The 22,925-nt window shown below is 47.9% G+C and overlaps 1 long non-coding RNA gene across 5 annotated transcripts in view; it reads right to left on the bottom strand.

Annotated features, from left to right (window-relative positions):
- LOC112546759 (uncharacterized) overlaps positions 1 to 22,925 on the bottom strand; it is a 199,346-nt gene that overhangs the window by 127,924 nt on the left and 48,497 nt on the right. For all 5 annotated transcript variants that reach the window (XR_012906071.1, XR_012906069.1, XR_003090460.2 and 2 more), the window contains exon 2: positions 14,737 to 14,794. This is a non-coding gene — a long non-coding RNA (uncharacterized LOC112546759). The remainder of the gene's footprint in view (positions 1 to 14,736; positions 14,795 to 22,925) is intronic.

The following is a 22,925-nucleotide window of genomic DNA, read 5'->3' as shown; positions in this document are numbered from 1 at the left end:
ACCTGCAATTGTTTTCTAGCTTAGCTAGAGTCATAGTCTGGTCCCGAGCTAGTAGCTTGGTCATCTCTGTGCCTCAATTCCCCATCCGTGTGAGAAGTGGGACGTATGTTTTTAACTAGAGTGGGGGATTAGCCTCTGGGACAGGGATGTGGTGGACTCTCCATCCCTTGAACTCTTTGGAGCAAGACGGAGCCAAAGTTATGGGCTTGATGCAGGAATCAGCGAGGGACGTTCTGTAGCTTGGGTCATGCAAACTGCATAAGCACAATGGTCTTAACATCTGTGAATCCTGTAGCTTCTCCAGACTGGGGACCACTGCTCATGCTGCAGTGTCACTACAGCGTAGCCTGGATTACACACCCATGCAAGACAGCTAATTCCCAAGTGTCCTCCAGAACCACCGCCCCATTCAGAAACCAGCGGTGTGCAGCGTGAAGGCTGCTTGGCTGAGTCCTAAAGGCAGCTTAGTGCCGACGGGCAAGAGCAGATCAAGAAAGAAGTGAGATTCCCGTAGATCTCTGCTCAGCAGCCTCACATTAGCTGAATACTTTACTGCATCAAAAAGGAAGCAGCGTGGGGAAACAGATACCAAAATGCAGAAACATTGGAAACCCACGCAGGAGAAATGGAAATGAAAATATTTTCTACTTCCACACAGCAGATGAAGGAGACGAATACTCTTAACATGTAGGAAATAGTGTTTTGGGGGTGTAAAGAAAAAGGAAGACAAAATTCTGCGGCCACAGTTTTAAACCATCGGTGCCTACGAGTCAGACTCCCAAATCCCTATTTGTGTCCAAGTTAGCGGTGTGATTTGCAGGAGTGCCACGGACCTCTCGCGGGAGTTACTCTATGGTCCCGTGCGTCAAGCCACATTACCACTAGGAAACCTTCCCTGCACACGCATGCCTGACTCTGGCCACACTTGTGGGGCATGAAGCCATTCAAGCTCTCGATGCTGAAAGAAGACCCATAAAGGAGAGCAGAGAAAATTCACCCCTGTCCTCAGCCAACACAGGCGCGCTGTCAGAGCAATGAGAACACGCTGCCCTAAGAGCACACCGCCGCTTCTGTCATACGGATCTTTCTCTCTGCGAGATTTGTGTGCCATGGTATTTAAGGAAATTTATAGAAACACTGAAAAATACCTTTTGAACTGCAAAATACATTTTAAAAGCCGAGTCAAAGCAGCGTTAATGAGCAGCTTTTGCCAGGCAAAAGGATGTCAGCCTTAGTTGCCATGTAAAATAAGCGTTGTAAGCACAATGTAAGTCTATTTTTATATGAGAGGCTATGACACAGATCCAGCCGAGTAACCCGTGGCGGTGGCCTGACTTTGGAGACAAACCAAATGCACTTTGGGGTACAAGTAGAAAGCAAACACACAACTTTTTTTTTATCCTTAACTAAGGAAGCAAAAAGGATGCCACTTTTTGCACATATGAAAGGAGGATACCAGCCAAGTTTTATTGGCAACCCTGGTTTGTGGCTATAGGTAAGACAAGCTAACTTGGACAAGGGTTTCAAGTGCTAAGTTAAGTCTAGTCGGGTTTTCTTGTAGCCATGTTGGCCCCAGGATATTGGCAAAAGACAAGTGATGGGAAGCGACATTTTTTATTGGCCCAACTTCTATTGGTGAGGCAAGCTTTCGAGCCTCCAGAGAGCTCTGCGTGTCTCCCTCACCAGCAGTCCAACAAAAGATATCGCCTCTTCTACCTTTTCCTTCTCCAACTTCAACCCCACCTGCAACAATATATGGTTTAAAATATGTATTCCCAGATTCTGCTTGGGTCTCATGTGGATGTGGTAATGCATCAGCTGAAGAAAGGAACTTCCTTCTCCCACTTGATTTGATGTGCAGCTGCAGTCGAAAAAGAGTGACTAGAACATCCAGAAGCACGACAAAGGAGATGGAAGGGAACCTGGAAAGGATCAGAGCCATTAGAGATATCAATGGCATAGCCCCAACTGGAGCAGCAGAAGCAATGTCTCTCGGAAGGGTGACTGTCTCCAAACTGCCTCAGTCGCCAATCAGAATGACCAGAGGCATGGCAACATTCTTTTCTGAAGAAAGGTTTTAAAAGTATGGGACAAACAAGAGAAAACAGGATACAAATATATAAATAATGGAGGAGAGATGGTAAATCAGGAAATCTGTTCTCTGTCTCATAGCACAACAGCGAGGGGACAATCCATGAAATTAACAAAGGTGGCAAATGCAAAAGGAAATGTTCTATTACAAAATGTGCTATTAGACTGTGGAACTCATTGCCACATGATGTTGTCAGTCCTGTGGAACTCATTGCCACAGGAAGTTGTCAGTGCTGTGGAACTCATTGCCCCAGGATATTGTCAGTCCAAAAGAACTGAGCAAGAGTCAAAGAAAGAGTGGACTTCCACCTGGCTAAAAGAGCACCTAGTTATAGTAGTTCATGCCAGCAAATTTGGAAAGGGTTATAAAGCATTGGGCATCAGGTCTTACACCAACCTCTATTAGGGACTGGGGTAACCACTTCATGGGGGAGCAGATTATCCTACCCCTGCCTTTCGTGGAAAGCTTTCTACCCGTTTTCCTGAAGCACTCGGTGCTGGCTCTGGTTGGAAACAGGACTACATGGCCCTGGGGTGTGATCTATATTGTCATTCCCAGCTCTATGTTTCTGCTGCACAAGTGGGTAACAGCCTGGCAGAATTACAATCCCTTTAGCTCCATTGATTTGTATCAGGTCAGAATCTGGCCCAAGCCCTGCACAGATATGGCCCATATAAGCTCAAAGGAAAACCAGGTAAAAACGACTGGAATGTGACTGATAAGCCTCAAGAGGCACGCTGTGAAAACACAAACATAAGGGTGTCCTCAGACTGCCACCCACGTACCAGTAAGAGGGGGAGCTGCTACCGTCTGGATGCACATCTGTGGAGGAGACCGCCTTGTCTGCCTGCTGCTTCTTTTAGCACACAGCTTGAGCAACAGCAGCGGCACATGGCTATTACTCATGGCAAGGGATTGCCAGTGCTGCTGGTTGTGAGATTACATAATTCCATTCCAGCTTCTGTCCTCAGTACGAAGTGGCAGCTCTCCCCAGCTCTGCTTACAGCAGTAGGTTCAAACTCCGGACACTGAGCGAGAAAGGAACTTCCGTGTCCAAGCATGAATGTGATATTTACATCTCCAGCCTCATCGCGCTTCTGGGAGATCTCCCTTGCTCTCGAGTTCAACAGGCATGCGCGCTTTAGGCAGCAGGGTCAATCAGACCATTCACGCAGGCTGACCAACTCTTTCAGGCAGAACAGTGCTTTGATAGAAGTCACAGAAATGCAGCCGTGTTAGTCTGGTCTAGCTGAAACAAAAGACAGGACTATGCAGCACTTTAAAGACTAACAAGATGGTTTAATAGGTGATGAGCTTTCGTGGGCCAGACCCACGTCCTCAGATCAAACAGTGGAAGAAATCCATCTGGCCCACGAAAGCTCATCACCTAATAAACCATCTTGTTAGTCTTTAAAGTGCTGCATAGTCCTGTTTTTTGATAGAAGTAGCGTCCCATTGAACTCTGTGGGATGACTCACATCATCTCTTCTGAGCCTGCAAAACTGGCCACTCCATTTCTACTGGGCCTCTCGGGAGAGAAAGGGTTTGGTCTGATCGCTGGGGAGTCCTAGCCAAGGACTCTGCACGCACAGTAGGTAAGACCCTGGTTTTCAAAGTGCCCTCCAAAAGATGACCCCAGAAGACTGCATCTTAGGCCATCTATGTAGGGAGGTGAAAGCGATGAACGGTTTCCTGAAGGAGCAGTGTTTGGTTCCATGGAGTCGAGCTAATCTTACACACACGACTGCACCAGCAGTTTTCAAACTTACTTTCTCGTGACCCAGTTGAAGAAACCGGTTGATGCCGCGACCCAACATAAGTCCAGGGCGGGGCTGTAGGAGGGGTTTCAGCACTGGGGCAGGAGGGGCTTATCTTGAGCTGCTCCCAGTCAGCGGCTCAGTGTGGGGGCTAAGGCAGCTTCCTGCCACTCCTGGCACCGCAGACCCGGCTGCGCCCCAGAACAGCCGGCAGCAGGCTCCCGGGCAATGGGAGTGCGGAGCTAGTGCTCGGGGCGGGAACCCTGTGCGTTGCCCCCCTCCCCAGAAGCTGGGCCTGCTGCCAGCTGCTTCTGGGGCACAGCGCAGTGTGTGGTGTCAGAATAGCCCACCCCCCGGTCACCTGATCCCCCAGCAATGAGACCCAGAGCCAGCCCAAGCTACGGGCTGACTGGGCTACCGCCTGGGGCGCCCCATTGTAGGGGGCTCCACGTGGGGCTGCTGGGCTGGGCGGGGGCGGGACCGCACATGTGCCGCACTCCCGGGAGCAGCACCGCTCTCCCTGGGCCCAGGGCACACGAATGGCCCCCCCACATTCCACAGCCCAGTACTGGGTCGCGACCTGTCGTTTGAGAAGCACTGCCCCCGGCTTAGCGTCCCATCCCCGTTAGCTCCTTTCCTCTGGCCGGAGTGTAAAACAGCCACGCACCAAAGTGCAGCAGCAGCTCCGTGCGGTTGCAGTTCGGTTTGAAATAGGAGCACTCCGCAAAGGGTGAAACTTGCGCAAACGGTTTCATACCAACGGTCCAGTTCACCAGGCGCTCGCGACATGGAAATGTCAAGTTACTTTTTATGCTTCGATGAACTTTCTACCTCCTCATCTGCAGAAGAACTATAAGGAACCCTCCTCTACAGACAAAGAAATTCCATTTGGGGGCTGAGATGACTTGAAATCGTACTTGTGGTTTTGGGGGTGACCAAAGCCCTTCATGAATTATCACCTCATGTACTAGAGTGGCTTTGAATGGTCTTTCTATCAGATGGGTTTTGTACATGCAAGAGTCATAACTGACAAAACCCTATTTAGGAACGAAAATGTAAGCCGCGTGAGTTAAAGACAGGCGGAGTGGGATGGCCAATTTCTAGCGCCTTAGTTTCACTCTCCAGCATGGGACGACTCCCGTGGCTGCCTCCTCTCTCATTCTGAGTGGCTCTGGTCAGAAGCATTTTCATGCCGAGCCAAAGGTTACAGCCAAGCGATACAAGGAGAGGCCAGGCAGCGATAAAGGTCACCCCGGCCAGGTCTGACAATGACCTGTCACCATTCCAGCCTGCCTCTGCTCTTGCTCCTTCCTTCACTACGTCGTTCCGTTTGGGAAACACCAAACAAAGCTCTGATTGGTCTCTGCCCCCCGGAGAACACGCAGTGAAACGACTGGGCCAAGGAAATCCACTGGCTACGGGCCCTCCCCACGAGGGGCACCTCTGTGGAGCCGTGTCCAGGGATTGGCTCCACTCCGGTGCGATGCTTCCTTCAGCCACACGTCGTTCACCCAGCTGTCTCCTACCCCTGCCCCGCAGGGAGCTCTGTCTTTGTGGCCTGGCCCTCTGGCCCGGCAGCAGAATCCTTGAGCAGTGCCGTGACGGGGCAGCTTCCCTGTGGTAAGACGTGGAACCCAGGCCCACCCTCTAGTCCGGGTTCCAGGCCTGGGACCGCGGGCCAGGCAACTGACTGCTTCCCCTCAGACTCCACTGCTTCTTCCCTGAGCCCCTTCCTACAGCTGCTGCGCTGCGCCTCCTCAGGGCGCCGATTCTCTCCCCCAAAGCAGGAATTGCAGACTACTCAACTGAACAGCTTCCAACTCGCCTCTCTAGGACAACCTCCCTGCAGCCCCGCTCTGGTGCTGACTTCCTGGCTTTTATAAACCCCGCTCGGCTCTTCTCAGAGCCGGGCTTCATCCGCAAACGAGGCCTTCGCAGTCCCTGGCTTCCCTCCAGGTGCTGTCCACCGGTTCATTGGCCAAGCTGACTCCTCCAGGCTGTGTGTGGAGCGGACACACTGTCACACCCAAAGCATCTTCTGCTAAAAAGTCATCCTGACTAAAAATTCAAGTAAAATACTCTCCCGCCCAACCAAAGGTGCTGGCAGGTCTCGGCCCTCAGAGCTGGGTGGCTAGGGAACGTAGAGGCAAGTGGGAGGTATGGCTGTGCCCATCAGAGAACAAAACGCTGCCCGAAAACAAGGGAGAACGAAAAAGGGAAAATCGAACTGTATTCAACGGGTTCTGGATGAGCAACTTACGATTCTCCCTGCGAGAGAGGGAAAGGAGCCAGGCTGAATACGAGTGCGGATGACCAACACCTTTCCCTCCGCCCATTACTCTGGGTGGATCTGCGTTACGACTATTCGTCTGAGAGACCCATGAAAGGTCACGCTGCTGTCAGCTCTCCTGCCCCAACAGCAGTTGATCCAAGTCCCAAAGGAAGAAACGTCTATTCTGGGCGATGATGTAAGACGTGCAAGGAACGCAGCTGAGTTCTCGGACCCCACCCTAAGGGGTGCTCAGTTGCGTCACTGAACAACCTCCATCTGGAGTCCGTGTGGGAGACCTCTCATGCGATTGCCCCGTATCGCTCCAGGCTGAGGGAACTAGCAAACCGAGTCAGCCAGCGGACGTTGGCGGGGGAAATGCACTGCTGACAACGGGGAGTAAGAGCCGGCAGGAAGGAATCATTTACACTGCTGCCTTCTCAACCAACTAATCACTCAGGAACGGAAACACACTCCATGTGCAGCAGCAATAAAAAGAAACAAGCAAATAAACCAACCCAAATGTCAGGACGCGCTAAACACACACTAGAAACACTGATTATAGTATCATGCCATTATATACATGCAGGGGAGGATTTTCCAGTTCACACTGACAATTCGACTTGTGGTTCCTTCCCCCACCACCCATTGCTTCCTGTGCCCCTCCTACTCTGCTCCAACCCCACAACAGAATCATGGAAGACGAGGGTTGGAAGAGACCTCAGGAGTCATTGAGTCCAGCCACCACTAAATCATTCCAGCCAGGGCTCTGTCAAGCCGGGACTTCAAAACCTCTGGGGACGGAGATTCCACCCCCTCCCTAGGGAACCCAGCCCAGGGCTTCCCACCCGCCTAGGGAAATCCTTTCTCCTAATATCCAACCTAGACCTCCCCCACTGCAACTTGAGCCCACTGCTCCTTGTTCTGCATCTGTCACTACTGAGAACAGCCTCTCTCCAGCCTCTTTAGAACCTCCCTTCAGGAAGTTGAAGGCTGCTCTCAAATCCCCCCTCACTCTTCTCCTCTGCAGACTAAACTGACCCAACTCCCTCAGCCCCTCCTCGTAGGTCATGCGCTCCAGCCCCCGAATCATTTTTGTTGCCCTCCACTGGACTATCTCCAGTTTGTCCACATCCTTTCAGTGATGGGAGGAGGGCCCTAAACTGGACACAATCCTGCAGATGTGGCTTCCCCAGAGCCTCCTCTCCTCTGCTACATCCAGCTCCCCCAACTCTGGGCCCTGCTTCTCTCCCCCTCTTCCCTGCACCCCCCACAATCCTGCCCCTCCCACTGCACAACGACGTCACCTCTTCTCTTCCTTCCTATGCTCACGCTACCGCTGCCCCCCTCCGCCCTCTCTAGCTGCACACACCATTCCTCACCCCTCTGGATTCGGACGAGGCTGCATTAGAACATAAGAACATAAGAACGGCCGTACTGGGTCAGACCAAAGGTCCTTCTAGCCCAGTATCCTGTCTGCCAACAGTGGCCAGCACCAGGTGCCCCAGAGAGGGTGGACCGAAGACAATGATCAAGCGATTTGTCTCCTGCCATCCCTCTCCAGCCTCTGACAAACAGAGTTCAGGGACACCATTTTATCCCCTGGCTAATAGCCTTTTATGGACCTAACCTCCATGAAATTATCTAGCTTCTCTTTAAACTTTGTTATAGTCCTAGCCTTCACAGCCTCCTCTGGCAAGGAGTTCCACAGGTTGACTACATGCTGTGTGAAGAACTTTCTTTTATTAGTTTTAAACCTGCTAACCGTTAATTTCATTTGGTGTCCTCTAGTTCTTCTATTTAGGGAACTAATAAATAACTTTTCTGTATCGGCCCTCGCCACACCACTCATGATTTTATAGACCTCTATCATATCCCCCCTCAGTCGCCTCTTTTCTAAACTGAAAAGTCCCAGTTGCTTTAACCTCTCCTCAGATGGGACCTGTTCCAAACCCCTGATCATTTTAGTTACCCTTTTCTGAACCCTTTCCAAGGCCAAAATATCTTTTTTTGAGGTGAGGAGACCACATCTGTACACAGTATTCAAGATGTGGGTGTACCATAGTTTTATACAGGGGCAGTAAGATATTCTGGGTCTTATTTTCTATCCCTTTCCTAATAATTCCCAGCATGCTATTTGCCTTTTTGACGGCCGCTGCACACTGCATGGACGTTTTCAGAGAGCTGTCCATGATAACTCCAAGATCTCTCTTCTGATTTGTCATAGCCAAATTAGCCCCCATCATACTGTACGTATAGTTGGGGTTATTTTTTTCCGACGTGCATTACTTTACACTTATCCCCATTAAATTTCATTTGCCATTTTGTTGCCCAATCACTCAGTTTGGTGAGATCTTCTTGGAGTCCCTCACAGTCTGCTTCTGTCTTGACTATCCTAAACAGTTTGGTATCATCTGCAAACTTTACTACCTCACTGCTTACCCCTTTCTCCAGATCATTTATGAATAAGTTGAAAAGGATTGGTCCCAGGACTGACCTTTGGGGTACACCACTAGTTACCCCCTCCAATCTGAAAATTTACCATTTATTCCTACCCTTTGTTTCCTGTCTTTTAACCAGTTCTCAGTCCAAGAAAGGACCGTCCCTCTTATCCCATGGCCATGTAATTTACACAAGAGCCTTTGGTGAGGGACCTTGTCAAAGGCTTTCTGAAAATCCAAGTATACTATATCTACTGGATCCCCCTTATCTGCATGTTTGTTAACCCCTTCAAAGAACTCTAATAGATTAGTAAGACAGGATTTCCCTTTACAGAAACCATGTTGACTTTTGTCCAGCAAATTATGTTCTTCTACATGCCTCACAATTTTATTCTTTACTATTGTTTCAACTAATTTGCCCGGTACTGAAGTTAGACTTACCGGTCTGTAATTGCCAGGATCGCCTCTTGAGCCCTTTTTAAATATTGGTGTCACATTGGCTACCTTCCAGTCATTAGGAACGGAAGCCGATTTAAAGGAGAGGTTACAAACCACAGGTAATAGCTGGATTCGGACGAGGCTGCATTCTGCCTAGCACCGGTGGCAGGAGTACTGGAAACACAGGAGAGGGAAAGTCTCCTGGCTTGTACCACACACAGCTCTGAGGAGCAAAGGCCAGGGTAGACTTGCTCCACTCCTGCTACCCAGGGCTGGCCCACGCTTCATAAAAAGGGACCCTGCCTGCCACTCTCTAGCAAATGTCTAATGAGTACGTGCAAGCTAAGAGCTTCCAGGGCTTATAACTTGGCCAAGTTTAAGCCAAGTTTCACAGGGATGGCCAGAGACACCTCTCGGAGCAACGTCTGCCACATGCCAAGTGCCGGCGGCAAAACCACCACCAAGCTTGTCAACCAAACAGCTGAAAGATTTTGTTTGAAACAAGAACAAATCAACTCCCCTCTCTGGCTGAAGGGGTTAAACAACCCGTAACAGGAATAATCCGCAAACCCTCAGCAAAGGAGATTTCAATCCAACCAAGTTAGGACAGTGCAAGTAGGGTCTGAATGGAAAATGTTGGGCAATTCACACCTACCATTCACACACAACCTTTCATTTTAATAAAGGGTCCTCTGCTCTTCCGTAACCACATTTCCCTTCAAAGCTGAAAGGTCATAAAATAATGGTCAATAAAAACTAAAGGTCAACAAGCCCACTTGGTTCTATATGTAGGCTGCTGTAGACTCAGGGGAGGGATAGCTCAGTAGTTTGAGCATTGGCCTGCTAAACCCACGGTTGTGAGTTCAGTCCTTGAGAGGGACATTTAGGGATCTGGGGCAAATCTGTCAGGGATGGTACTTGGTCTGGGCAGGGGGCTGGACTTGCTGACCCATTAGCAGTCCCTTCTTAAGGCTCTATGAGATGGGAATATCTCCATATATAACCTTTCCTCCTTCTTCCAAAACACGCTGTTAACACTTGAGGCTTCAGAAAATTGGCACCGCCATCTGCACCAGGAGAAGCATGTTAATAGCTCAGCTGCTTATTTTAAAATGTGGTTCTTTTCCTGCATTTCTTCAGGACAATACAAACTTTCAAACAGCAAAATACAAAAATGGTATTTATTAGAGGTTTCAAGCCATTAAAAATAAGTGTGATTAATTGTGCTATAAAAACAACTGGCAGCCATTTATTTGTGTGTTTTGGCTGTTTTCCTACATTTTCAAATATATTAATTTTGATTACAACACAGATGACAGTCTACAGCGCTCTCTTTATATTGATTTTTATTACAAACTAGCCAATAGCCCATCATAAGATGGGATTTTAGGGTCTCTCTCTCCCTCCCTCTCTCAGCTCTCCTCCCCCTCCTGCCTCTCACTCGGGGACCGTGGAGCCCAAACAGCTGCTTGTGTCGCTTGCTCCCCCACAGCGGCCCAGCTGAGCGGCGCAGAAGTCAGCCAAGCACCACGGTGGGAGGCGAAGGACGTGACTCAGGCAACAGCGCCGCCCAGAGGCAACAGCCAGCATGTCAGCTTTACAGAGTCTCAGGCATTGGGCTACTGTATATATGATGTGCACTAAAAAAACCTAAATAAATAGTGTTTTTCAGTTCACCTCATGTAACTGAGCAGAGCAGTTGGAGCTGGCACAGTTCCAGGACTCCTACTCCTCCCCTCCCCCTGCGCAGGCAAGGGAAGGAAGGAAGGAAGGAAGGAAGGAAGTCCCTGGCAGCATGACAGACCCCGGCATTTCAGGAAACGTGCCGGCCGTTTGGGGGCGGGGAAGCAGTGCACGTGCTTCATGAGATCTGGACCTGGTGCACAGCTGTGGGACTCCCAGGTACCAGCCGAGTTGTCCCTGTCCTCTCCCCCTGCCCAGATCCCCACGAGTACCCTACCCCTCCTGCCCAGACCCCCACGAGTACCCTGCTCCTCTGCTCTCCCTGCCCAGACCCCCACGAGTACTCTGCCCAGGGACCCACCAACAATCTGCCCCCTGCCTAGGGCCCCATTTGTACCCTGCTCCTGCCCCCAGCCAGACCCCATGCAGAACCCTGCCTCTGCGCCCCTTCTCTACCTCCTCCTGCCCCCAAATTCCCTCCCAGAGTTAGCACCTTTCACCCCTTCCCACATGCAAATCCCTCATTTCAAACCTAGGATTTCCCAGCTCGTGAAGAAAATGCAGCAGCATCCGTCACATTAAAATCATTTTGTTTCTGCTTATTTCTTATGTTAAATTACATTTTTATTAAATTTTTGTGCCAAGAAAAACTATTTGTGCTTATTTTTAATTTTAAATAATTTTTATACCAAGTTTTTGCTATGTGAATTCTTCTTCTCAAATAATTTACTTTGAGTGATTGGCTGATCAAGAAGTAGGACTGGGTGGATTTGTAGGCTCCAAAGGTTTATATTGTTTAGTTTGAGTGCAGTTTTGTATTTTTTTTTTTAAAAACCCTACATTTTAAGTTGCACTTTAATGATAAAGAAATTACCTCATACACATATTGCAGTGCAAACAAAAATAGTATTTTCGAATTCTTCATTTTTACAGTGCAAACATTTGTAATCAGCAATAATAGAAATAAGCACTGTGCACTCTGCATTCCTCATTGTGATTGAAATCCATATATTTGAAAATGGAGTAAAACCATCCAAACATTAAATAAACTAGAGGATTTACCTGGCTTTGCTCGGGTCTTTAATTCGATTAAGCAGCTTTTTTAATAAATAAAAGGAAAATGTACACATGCTTTATTTAAATGAGTGCGCTTTTGAAAAATAGTGTTATTTTTATTGTTAATTTTTATTTAGTATTTCTTAAATAAGGGATTGATAATTTTTTTCCATTCAATTTTTAGTAATATTTTTAAAATGGGAATTCAATCAAGAGTATTTTTTCTTTCATCCCTATAAACTGTTATTCGCTATGTTTGGGGAAAAAAAAAAAAAGCTACTGTCCATTTGGTTTCCAGTAACATTTTATTCTAGTTTTCCAACATTAAGCATTGATTTAGCACTGCTCCACATTTCTCCATTTTATTTCTTTTCTGTAAGGTTTATTGAGAAGCAATCCTATTCCAGGTTCATCCTATTTTTCTGGCTAATCTTGGTTCAGTCTCTTTCAATATTCGGTCAGTTATGTCAGTTTTGAGGACAGCTTGATTTGGTGATGGTCTGTCTTTTCTGTTTTTTTATGGGAAGCGGTCCTATTCCAGGCACATCCCGTTTTCCTGACACAATCAAACCCTTATGTTGCCTTAAATTATCTTAAGAGGAAGCTCAGTACCAAGTTGGTGGTCCCAGCTCTTATGGTTCAAGAGGAGTGCTTGATCAAACAAACAAACTCTCTAAAATACATAGCAGATTTCCATCGGTATTCTATGGTTTAAGAGTGCAATTAAACTGTGACTAATCACAATCTTTTAAAAGGTGATTAATTTTTTTTAGTTAATTGTATGAAATTAACTGTGATTAATCATAGAATCAGAGCTGAAAGAGACCTCAGAAGGCCATCAAGTCCAGCCCCCTGCCCAAGGCAGGACCAATCCCAATTAAATCAACCCAGCCAGGGCTTTGTCAAGCCGAGACTTAAACACCTCTAGGGATGGAGACTCCACTAGTTCCCTAGGTAACCCATTCCAGTGCTTCACCACCCTCCTAGGGAAATCGTTTTTCCTAATATCCAACCTGAACCCCTCCAACCGCTACTTAAGACCATTGCTCCTTGTTCTGCCATCTGTCACTACTGAGAACAGCCTCTCTCCATCCTCTTTGGAACCCCCTTCAGGAAGTTGCAGGCTGCTCTCAAATCCCCCCTCACTCTGCTCTTCTGCAGACTAAACAAACCCAAATCCCTCAGCCTCTCCTCATAGGTCATGTGCTCCAGCCCCCGAATCAATTTGGTTGCCCTTCGCTGGACTCTCTCCAATTCGTCCACATCCTTCCTGTAATTGGGGGTCCAGAACTGGACACAATACTCCAGATGTGGCCTCACCAGAGCCGAATAAAGAGGAATAATCACTTCTCTGGATCGACTGGCAACAGTCCTCTTAATGCAACCTAGTATTCTATTCACCTTCTTGGCTACAAGGGCACACTGTTGACTCATCTCCAGCTTCTCATCCACTGTAACCCCCAGGTCCTTTTCTGCAGAACTACTACTTAGCCAGTCGGCCCCCAGCCTGTAACAATGCTTGGGATTCGTCCGTCCCAAGGGCAGGACTCTGCACTTGTCCTTGTTGAACCTCATCAGATTTCTTGTGGCCCAATCCTCCAATTTATCTAAGTCTCTCTGGACTCTATGCCTGCCCCCCAGCCCTAGTATTTATTGCATGTCTAGTATAGATAATCCACATTGGAAGTTCAGAACAGAATTGCCATGCGTAGTGTTTGCAAAAGGTTTGGAAACCAAGTGAGATACGAGGGACCCAATCTCAAAAGGCATCCATTTTAATCTCCAAAATGTGCGATTCCAATACAAATTCTAACACCATACAATATAGAAAGCTCTCCGATGCTATTTTGCATGTTTACGATTTTTTTTTCAGAAGGCATTTAGAAGTTATTTTCACTCTTTGCCCTTGTTGAACAATGTTTTTGATCCAACCACAGTTATGAGAGAGAGAGAGATAATGGTGAAGAGACAACAGTCTGCTAAAGGACCATGGCACCTTTGACAACGATTAATGGTAAGTTCCCAGATAAGATTCCTGCGCATCCAGAAATATAATCTATGCTATCATGTGCCAAAAGTGTCCGTCTGCTATGTACATTGGACAAACATCTCAGTCACTTCGCCAAAGGATTAATGCCCACAAAACAGATATCAGACAAGATCACAAAGAAAAAACAGTTTCTTGCCATTTTAACCAGAAAGGACACTCTCTCAATGACTTAACCACCTGCATTCTGCTACAAAGACCTTTTACATCTGCACTTGCAAGGGAATCCTCTGAACTGTCATTCATGTTAAAATTCGACACTTTCCAAAAAGGACTCAACAAACACTTGAACTCTCTCACCCATTACCAAGATAGTTTCCCCAATTATCACCTCTAATACCATTAACTCACAAACATCCCACTCTCCCTACCTCTAATATCAATTCACAGACACTTACCTCCCGCCCCCCCGCATCCCCCTCCTGTTCTGCAATGTGATTTGTCCTTTTCATATTTGTTCTTTTTTTTAATTGTATCCTTTGGTATATATGGTTGTGACTACTTTCTTCCACTATTTGATCTGAGGAAGTGGGTCTGGCCCACGAAAGCTCATCACCTAATAAACCATCTTGTTAGTCTTTAAAGTGCTACATTGTCCTGCATTTTCCCAGATAAGGAAACTGCGACTGTTCCCATAAGCTGCACAAAGAAGAAGTTACTCCCCTGTGCAGGAAGGGTGGTTCTTTGAGATGTGACCCCTGTGGGTGCTCAACTCAGGTCTCGGTGGAGGGGGAAGCTGCATGCCCAGGCATGGAGCAAGGGGCACTGCTCTGCAAAACTCTCCGATCGCCGGTGCAGGGACGCACCAAGACCAGAGTGGAGCACCTACAGGGACACCCCTCCATGAAGAATGTCTAGTTCTTTTCCCGAATCGCAGATGTTTTCATCAGATAATGCATTTGGGAAATCCAAAGGCTTTCCGTGACATGTAAACAGAAGAGTTTTCCTCTTACCTGGAAGGATGGAGAAGTACACTTCAGCTCTGTTGTCTGTAACTCAGCTGGTATGAAACTGAAAGAGAGCGAGAAAAAAAAATGTTGGTACAATGTGAGCAGATGATTGGACCTCAAAAATTCTGGGAGAGTTCAAGGGCCATTTTGAAGTGCGGCAGGAATGGTGGTTTCAAAACCTTGTTCAGTATTTGGCTGACACAGGCCTCCATTAAACACCTGCGAGGTCTGCATTTTTCCACCTTCAGACACTGGCAGGGAGCTGCCCGTCTGAGCCATTGCTGCAGAGCGGATATTTACAGCTAGTCCTTGTGTCTAGAATTAGAAATGGGCATGAACACTGCTCTGCGCCTTCAACCGGGATCAGAATTTAGGGCTCATATTCATCTCTCCAAGGGATCTATGAAGTCCAGCACGGATACAAAACTTGTATCCACATCTGCAAACACAAGGCATGGACGCGGCTAGAAAGCGGGTAGCCACAAATTTACAGGGCTCTACACATCTGACTGGCCACCAGCTGTCATGAGCTGAATTCAAGCCCCTGACCACAGCACTTTGGGGGAGAGGGCTTCAACCAAAATCCACATTTTGCAGAGAAGGCATTTCTCCAGCTTTGGGGCATGACTTTTTCATGGGAAAACCCTGGTGTTCTGCCTCCAACCACCACAACAGAAAGCAGCAACGCAGTTCAGAGCTGTTGACCAACAGGGTCAGAGTGGTCAGGATCAACATGTCCATGAAAACAACTGGCTTGAGCCCGATTCAGGAAAGCACTTGGCCTAGTGGTTAAAGGGACCGGCCATGCGCTTCAGTGCTTTGCAGGACGGAGGTGCCTGCCGTTCAGAACAACGGGCAGTGTTTGCCGGAGAGACACAAAAGTGGTCCAGTAAGAAGAGAGCAGATTTGAACCTTCGTCCCCAAGCCCAAAGCCATCCCTTCACTTCAATTCTGCAGTGTTTTCAGTAGGGTAGCATCCAGAAGATCCTACTGAAGGAGGGCTTTGAGGAGGGGAGGTGAAGGCCCATAGGAAAGCTGTCCCTCTCTAAGGGAATGTCTAGACTACATGGCTGTTGCCAGAGCCGTGTAGATTAGTTTACTAGACATACCCAAATGAAGCTTCATTTAAATTAAAACGGCTTCCGCGCTGTGCTGATCAGCTGTTTGTCGGCTCAGCGCGCTAGTCTGGACGCTCCGCGGTCGACATCAAAGGCGTTTGTCGATCGCCCCGGTAAACCACATCCCACGAGGCATAACGGGGATGTCGACAAACGCCTTTGATGTCGACCGCGGAGCATCCAGACTAGCGCACTGAGCTGACGAACAGCTGATGGGCACAGCGCGTCAGCCATTTTAATTTAAATGAAGCGGCGATTATTTAAATCGCTGCTTCATTTGGGTATGTCTAGTAAACTAATCTACATGGCTCTGGCGACAGCCATGTAGTCTAGACATTCCCTCCCACAGTTAGGGAAAGGGGTGACGTGGAGCCCCCTTTAGGGGCTGTATAGGAGGGGTGGAAAAGCAACCCATACTGCTCCACATCCCCAAAAGAACCCCGGAAAGGAAAACTTCTATAATTGAGGTTTCGTGTATGAACTCGTCTGATTCTGAAAGATTTTCATAGCCCCTGTAGGGAGGAAGGCAAGCCCGTCTCTGATGCGACCAGCCCTTCAGCAGCTTGCCTCTCCTCCTCCTCCTCTCTAACCAGCTGGGGGACATTTCAAAGCTGCAGGGAGCCTTTAATTGAACTCCGGTGTCTGTCTGGCCTGAGGTAACCCCTTCTCAGCTAACGTACAGAAAGCCGTTATCATTCTAAGGCTAACATACGGCCTTCCCTCGCTTCCTTCCAGCGGCCCGGCCTGACTTTGTTCCAGTACGAACAATGGGGATGGCAGAATACAAGTGTTCCCCGAACTAGACAGGCTGTTGAGGACATTGGAGTACAGTTCTGTGCTTGAACTACCCTTAATCCTGATAAAGACTTAAACGACAAATGGTCCTGTGGCACCTTAGAGATGAACCACAAAATATAGACAGTATCACGAACCTTCTTGGCACAACCCACTTCTTGTTTGTCATCTGAAAAAGTGGGTGGTGCCCACGAAAGCTCATGATACTTTTTGGTTTGTCTCTAGGGTGCTTCAGAACCATTTGTTATTTTTTACATTTTTTTTAGGTAACAGACTAACATGGCTACCCCTCAAGTCTCTAGATCAGAGGTCAGGGAGAAGAAAAGAGAGAGAACAGCAATTTCTACACAACCGAGGAGTCTTCCACCATCCTTTTCTAGCCAAACACAATGAATCAGCAAGCAAGCCGACTCTAATCCATTATTGCTTAAGTCTAAGTAATGGACTTCATGTTTATTTTGCCCCAGAGCTTTTTGGCGAGATTTTTCCTCCCCATAGAAGAAGTCTTTGACTTTTGACCCCTCTTCTGAATTCAATTTACACTAATACAAAACTGGATGAACTACTGTGCAGGCCACAGAATTATATCCGTGTAAATGCAGTGAGAGAGTGGAATCTACAACCTTGAGAATCAGACTTACTGGATACAACACATGCGCAGGAAAAAGGCATGGGAAGAAACCAGCCCGATGCGCAGCAAGAAAAGCAAATACGCTAGGCGATCAGATTGGCTTACCGGGGACATCCGGTTTCTTCAGGCATGTTAGCAGTAAGAGGGTGATCAGAGAGGGGGTGAGGCATCCTTACTGGATGAGGGAGGTAACAGTGACAGATGATGTGGGGAAAGCTGAAGTACTCAATGCTTTCTTTGCCTCTGTCTTCACGGACAAGGTCAGCTCCCAGACAAATGCACGAGGCAACGCAGTAAGGGAAGGAGGTGGGCAGGGAAAGAACAAGTTAGGAACTATTTAGAAAAGCTAAACGTACACAAATCCCTGGGCCCGGATTTAATGCATCCGAGGGTTTGGAGGGAGTTGGCAAATGTCATTGCAGAGACTTTGGCCATTATCTTTGAAAACTTGTGGAGATCGGGAGAGATCCCGGATGACTGGAAAAAGGCAAATTAGGGTCCATCTGTAAAACAAGGAAGAAGGACAACCCAGGGATCTACAGACCAGTCAGCCTAACCTCAGTCCCCAGAAAAATCATGGAGGGGATCCTCAAGGAATCCATTTTGCAGCACTTGGAAGCAGGGAAAGTGATCAGGAATAGTCAGCATGGATTCATGAAGGGCAAGTCCTGCCTGACCAATCTGATTAGCTTCTATGATGAGGTAACTGGCTCTGTGGACGTGGGAAAGTCGATGGATGTGATAGACCTTGACTTTAACAAAGCTTTTAATACGGTCTCCCACAATTTCTTGCCAGCAAGTTAAGGGAGTGTGGATTGGAGAAATGGACTGTAAGTTGGATAGAGAGCTGGCTAGACTGTTGGGCTCAACAGGTAGTGATCAATGGCTCGGTGTCAGGTTGGCGGTCTATTTCTAGCAGAGTGCCCCACGGATCTGTTCTAGGACCGGTTTTGTTCAACATCTTTATGAATGACCTGGATGAGGGGATGGATTGCACCCTCAGCAAGTTTCTGGATGACACCAAGCTAGAGGGAGAGGTAGATACGCTGGAGGGCAGGGTCAGGGTCCAGAGTGACCTGGACAGATTAGAGGATTGGGCCAAAAGAAATCTGAGAAGGTTCAACAAGGACAAGTGCAGAGTCCTGCCCTTGGGATGGAAGAATCCCAAGCAGTGTTACAGGCTGGGCACCAGCTGGCTAAGTAGCAGTTCTGCAGAGGAGGACCTGGGAATGAGAAGTGCATGAGAAGCCGGATATGAGTCAACAGTGGGCCCTTGTAGCCAAGAAGACTAATGGCATATGAGGTTGCATTAGGAGGAACATTGCCAGCAGATCCAGAGAAGTGATTATTCCCCTTTATTCGGCTCTGGTGAGGCCACATCTGGAGTATTGTGTCCAGTTCTGGGCCCCCCACTATAGAAAGGATGTGGACGCATTGGAGAGGGTCCAGCGGAGGGCAACCAAAATGATGAGGGAGCTAGAGCACATGACCTATGAGAGACTGAGGGATTTGGGTTTGTTTAGTCTGCAGAAGAGAAGAGTGAGGGGGGGATTTGAGAGCTTCCTGAAGGGAGGTTCCAAAAAGGATGGAGAAAGGCTGTTCTCAGTAGTGATGGATGGCAGAACAAGGAGCAAGTTACAAAGGGGGCGGTCTAACTTGGATTTTGGAAAAACTATTTCCCTAGGAGAGTGGTGAGGCACTGGAATGGGTTACCGAGGGAGGTGGTGGAATTCCTGTCTCTAGAGATTTTCAAGTCTCGGCTTCACAAAGCCCTGGCTGGGTTGATTTAATTGGGATCGGTCCCGTCTTGGGCAGAGGGCTGGACTTGATGACCTCCTGAGGTCTCTTCCAGCTCTATGATTCTATGATCTGCAGACGCTTGCCTCATCAACACATTCTTCGTATGTGCTCTGTGGAATAGGGCTTAGAGCGGGAAGCAGAAGAAAAATAGTTTCCTTGCGAAATACTTCACACTGTGTGATTCTGCTGTGCGCCTGTCTATACGGCAACCAAGTTCAAAGCAATTTCTGACTGTTCCCAGCTCCAGATTTTGTAGGCACATGACTGTCCATTTTCAATTAAAATGGTTCATCCTTCCCATTGATGTTTAGGAGCTGTGGAAGAGGTGTCATGGACCAGAAAACAGGCTCTTTCCTTCCCATGCATGAGAGAATTCCCATTACACGGATGTTCTTGGCTTGTGCCTGATTTGCTGGTAGTCTAAGTAATGCTCTGCGGTAACTTCTGAAGTTAATGGGTAGCAGGTTTTAAACTAATAAACAAAGTTCTTCTTCACACAGCATGTAGTCAACCTGTGGAACTCCTTGCCAGAGGAGGCTGTGAAGGCTAGGACTATAACGGAGTTTAAAGAGAAGCTAGATAATTTCATGGAGGTTAGGTCCATAAAAGGCTATTAGCCAGGGGATAGAAATGGTGTCCTTGGCCTCTGTCTGTCAGAGGCTGGAGAGGGATGGCAGGAGACAAATCGCTTGATCATTGTCTTCGGTCCACCCTCTCTGGGGCACCTGGCGCTGGCTACTGTGGGCAGACAGGACACTGGGCTAGATGGACCTTTGGTCTGACCCAGTACGGCCGTTCTTATGTTCTCTTTCACCAGCAGAAGTTGGTCCAGACCTCACCCACTGCACTGCTAATGATTGAGTCCGATTTGCCTTTCCCTGAAACAAAACACAGGATAAAATTGCCCTCTAGTGGAAACGTGAGAATTGCAGCTCCTCTGGTTGAAGTCCACTGGGCTGAGGGGACAGCTGAAGGACGGATTTCCATAATTCAGCCACCGCTCTGTGCTAGGGCCAGCTAATGGCTGGTTTGCTCTGTGGCACAATTTAGAGGCGCCGCAGAGTTGTTCTTGGTTGAGTTGTCTCACGATGGCAGATCTCCAGAAGTGCCCTGCCCATGTCTCCTCTCTGATCAGGCCCTCAACATGCCCCCATTCGCTAGGGGCTGCAGGGGAGGCTGGTTAAGGCAGCTTTATGGGCAATATATACATTAAGAAGGGTTGGGATGACTTCTTAGATTTAACCAAGCACCATATGGATTCATTCGGTGATGTTAAATGCCAAGAAGGGACCATTCCAATCTATAGGGTGAGCTTACTTTCATTGGTAACCCATTCACAGCTTGAATAATTCTGGTTTTGACGATTTCATACAAGGCTTCATCAGTCTATGAGCTCCAATCAGAAGAACAATCTAAAGCTGTCCTTAAATTCAACAACAAACGTCACAGTGAAGATGGCAGGGACCAGTTGTGACGGCGCGTTGGGGGTTCCCCGTCTCCTGCACCCCGAAATGGCACAAACAGACTCCACCAGCCAGTGGAATTGAGGGTGGTTTATTGCTCCTCCAGCACAGCACAGATGTAATCTGGTTACAGGAACTGGGGCTAAGAGGCCTCAGTGCTCCCCTTTGAGATGGGGGGATCCCAGCCCCTTCCCCAGCTCCTTCTCCTCTGCTTTCCAGACAGGAACTAACTCACTCTCTTCCAGCCCTGCCCCCCAGCCAGGGCAGCATCCACCTTCCTTTGTTCCTCTCCATGGGGGGTGTCTGGCCACTGGTTTGCATAGTGACTCATCCTGTTTTGCTGGGTCGTGGTACCCACGGCAGCCAGTGGGGGTTACCCCAGAGCCAGCAGCATAGAAACCAGCCAGGTACCCCCACTACGTCACACCAGTACAGAGCTAGACACAGAGAGGCTGTTATTTGCTTATCTCCTGGCTGTGTCCAGATCTCCAGGTGTGGTTGATCTTTGTCCAGCTTGAGGAAAGTAGGCATCCTCTGTAATCCCATGACTGATGTTTGAATGGGATGGCACAATACAAGCAAAAAGCACATCGTCTTCCTAAGCCAGCAGCTATAGTATGGCTGAGGTAAAACGCTCTCAAGAAACCAGAAGCAGCTAATGCCTGCTGAGGTTTGGCCGAACGCTTCATGATGAGGCTACGGAGAAAACACTGGACATACAACAAAATCCACCTTGTATTGGACACGTATGCAGACGCTCCCATTTAAAATATTACCAGAAAGAGGCGGCTCCCGAGTATTGCACCTGTCCAATACAAAAACACTGGCTCCGTGAACATTCCCAGTGTCCGGGTGAGGAAGCTGCCGTCTCAAGCTTGCAGGAAAGATGAGAACTGCATGCCTTGCAGGAAAACTGTTCAAGCATGCAAAGAATTACTCAAAACATTTCATCATGGCACGATGTAATGAAGCCGCTGCCTTGCTGTATTCAGAGTTTTTTCATAGTTTCCACTATCACCACATTATCTGAAATTATCTAGTTTTCCATCAATGCCACAGAGAGCGGCACTACTCAACTCCAGATGTTCGCGCAAGACAGATGCCCTAGAGGACTTCTGCAAGATTCTGGTTTTGTGCCTTCTGCTGGGAAGGAGAGTCAGGGACATCCTGCGGTGATGTGTTCCTATCACTCCAACCATTAAAAGCCACCATACGCCAAATGTCCTTGGACTTTCAGGATGCGACGCTACTAGAAGGTTGTCTGGCCAGACCAAATTACCTTACTAGGAGGCATTTCATTCCATCTCTGAAGACTCTGAAGATGCTCGGAGCAGCTCAGACAGTCCTGGCTGGCAGAAATGCACGGGGAGCAGTCACATGCCCAGTTTACCATTTGAAGACTGGTATTACGACACTTGCAGAGCTATGTTGGCGGATATTTTCCAGGAAGCAGAGAAAAATTCCTACCGACAAGGGGTGCATTTCTAGTGCGTGTCCAGTTCTGGGCACCACATTTCAGGAAAGATGTGGAGAAATTGGAGAGGGTCCAGAGAAGAGCAACAAGAATGATTAAAAGGTCTAGAGAACATGAGCTATGAAGGAAGGCTGAAAGAAATGGGTTTGTTTAGTCTGGAAGAGAGAAGACTGAGAGGGGGCATGAGAGCAGTTTTCAAGTATCTAAAAGGGTGTTACAAGGAGGAGAGAGAAAAATTATTTGCCCTATCCTCAGGAGATAGGACAAGCAGCAATGGGCTAAAATTGTAGCAAGGGAGGTTTAGGTTGGACATTAGGAAAAACTTCCTACCTGTCAGGGTGGTGAAACACTGGAATAAGTTACCGAGAGAGGTTGTGGAATCTCCATCACTGAAGATATTAAAGCGCAGGTTAGATAAACATCTATCAGGGATTATCTAGAATAGTGTGTCTCAAACGGGGCTCCGCAAGGTAGACAAACTGGAAACATCAACAGGTACAACACATCCAATCAGTGGACCGCTGGGGCTCTGCATAAATTTTTACTCGTGTAAAGGGCTCCGGAGCCCAAAAAGTTTGAGAACTGCTGATCTGGGCACCGTATTTCAAGAAAGATGTGGAGAAATTGGAGAGGGTCCAGAGAAGAGCAACAAGAATGATTAAAGGTCTAGAGAACATGAGCTATGAGGGAAGGCTGAAAGAATTGGGTTTGTTTAGTTTAGAAAAGAGAAGATCGAGGGGGGACATAATAGCAGTTTTCAGGTATCTAAAAGGGTGTCATGAGGATGAGGGAGAAAACTTGTTCATCTTGGCCTCTGAGGATAGAACAAGAAGCAATGGGCTTAAACTGCAGCAAGGGAGGTTTAGGTTGGACATTAGGAAAAAGTTCCTACCTGTCAGGGTGGTCAAACA

This window comes from Pelodiscus sinensis, chromosome 9, assembly GCF_049634645.1.
Source record: "Pelodiscus sinensis isolate JC-2024 chromosome 9, ASM4963464v1, whole genome shotgun sequence".
NCBI classification, from domain to species: Eukaryota; Metazoa; Chordata; order Testudines; family Trionychidae; genus Pelodiscus; species Pelodiscus sinensis.
Note: the sequence above shows the minus strand (reverse complement) of the source record. Positions and strands in the feature narration are given on the sequence as shown.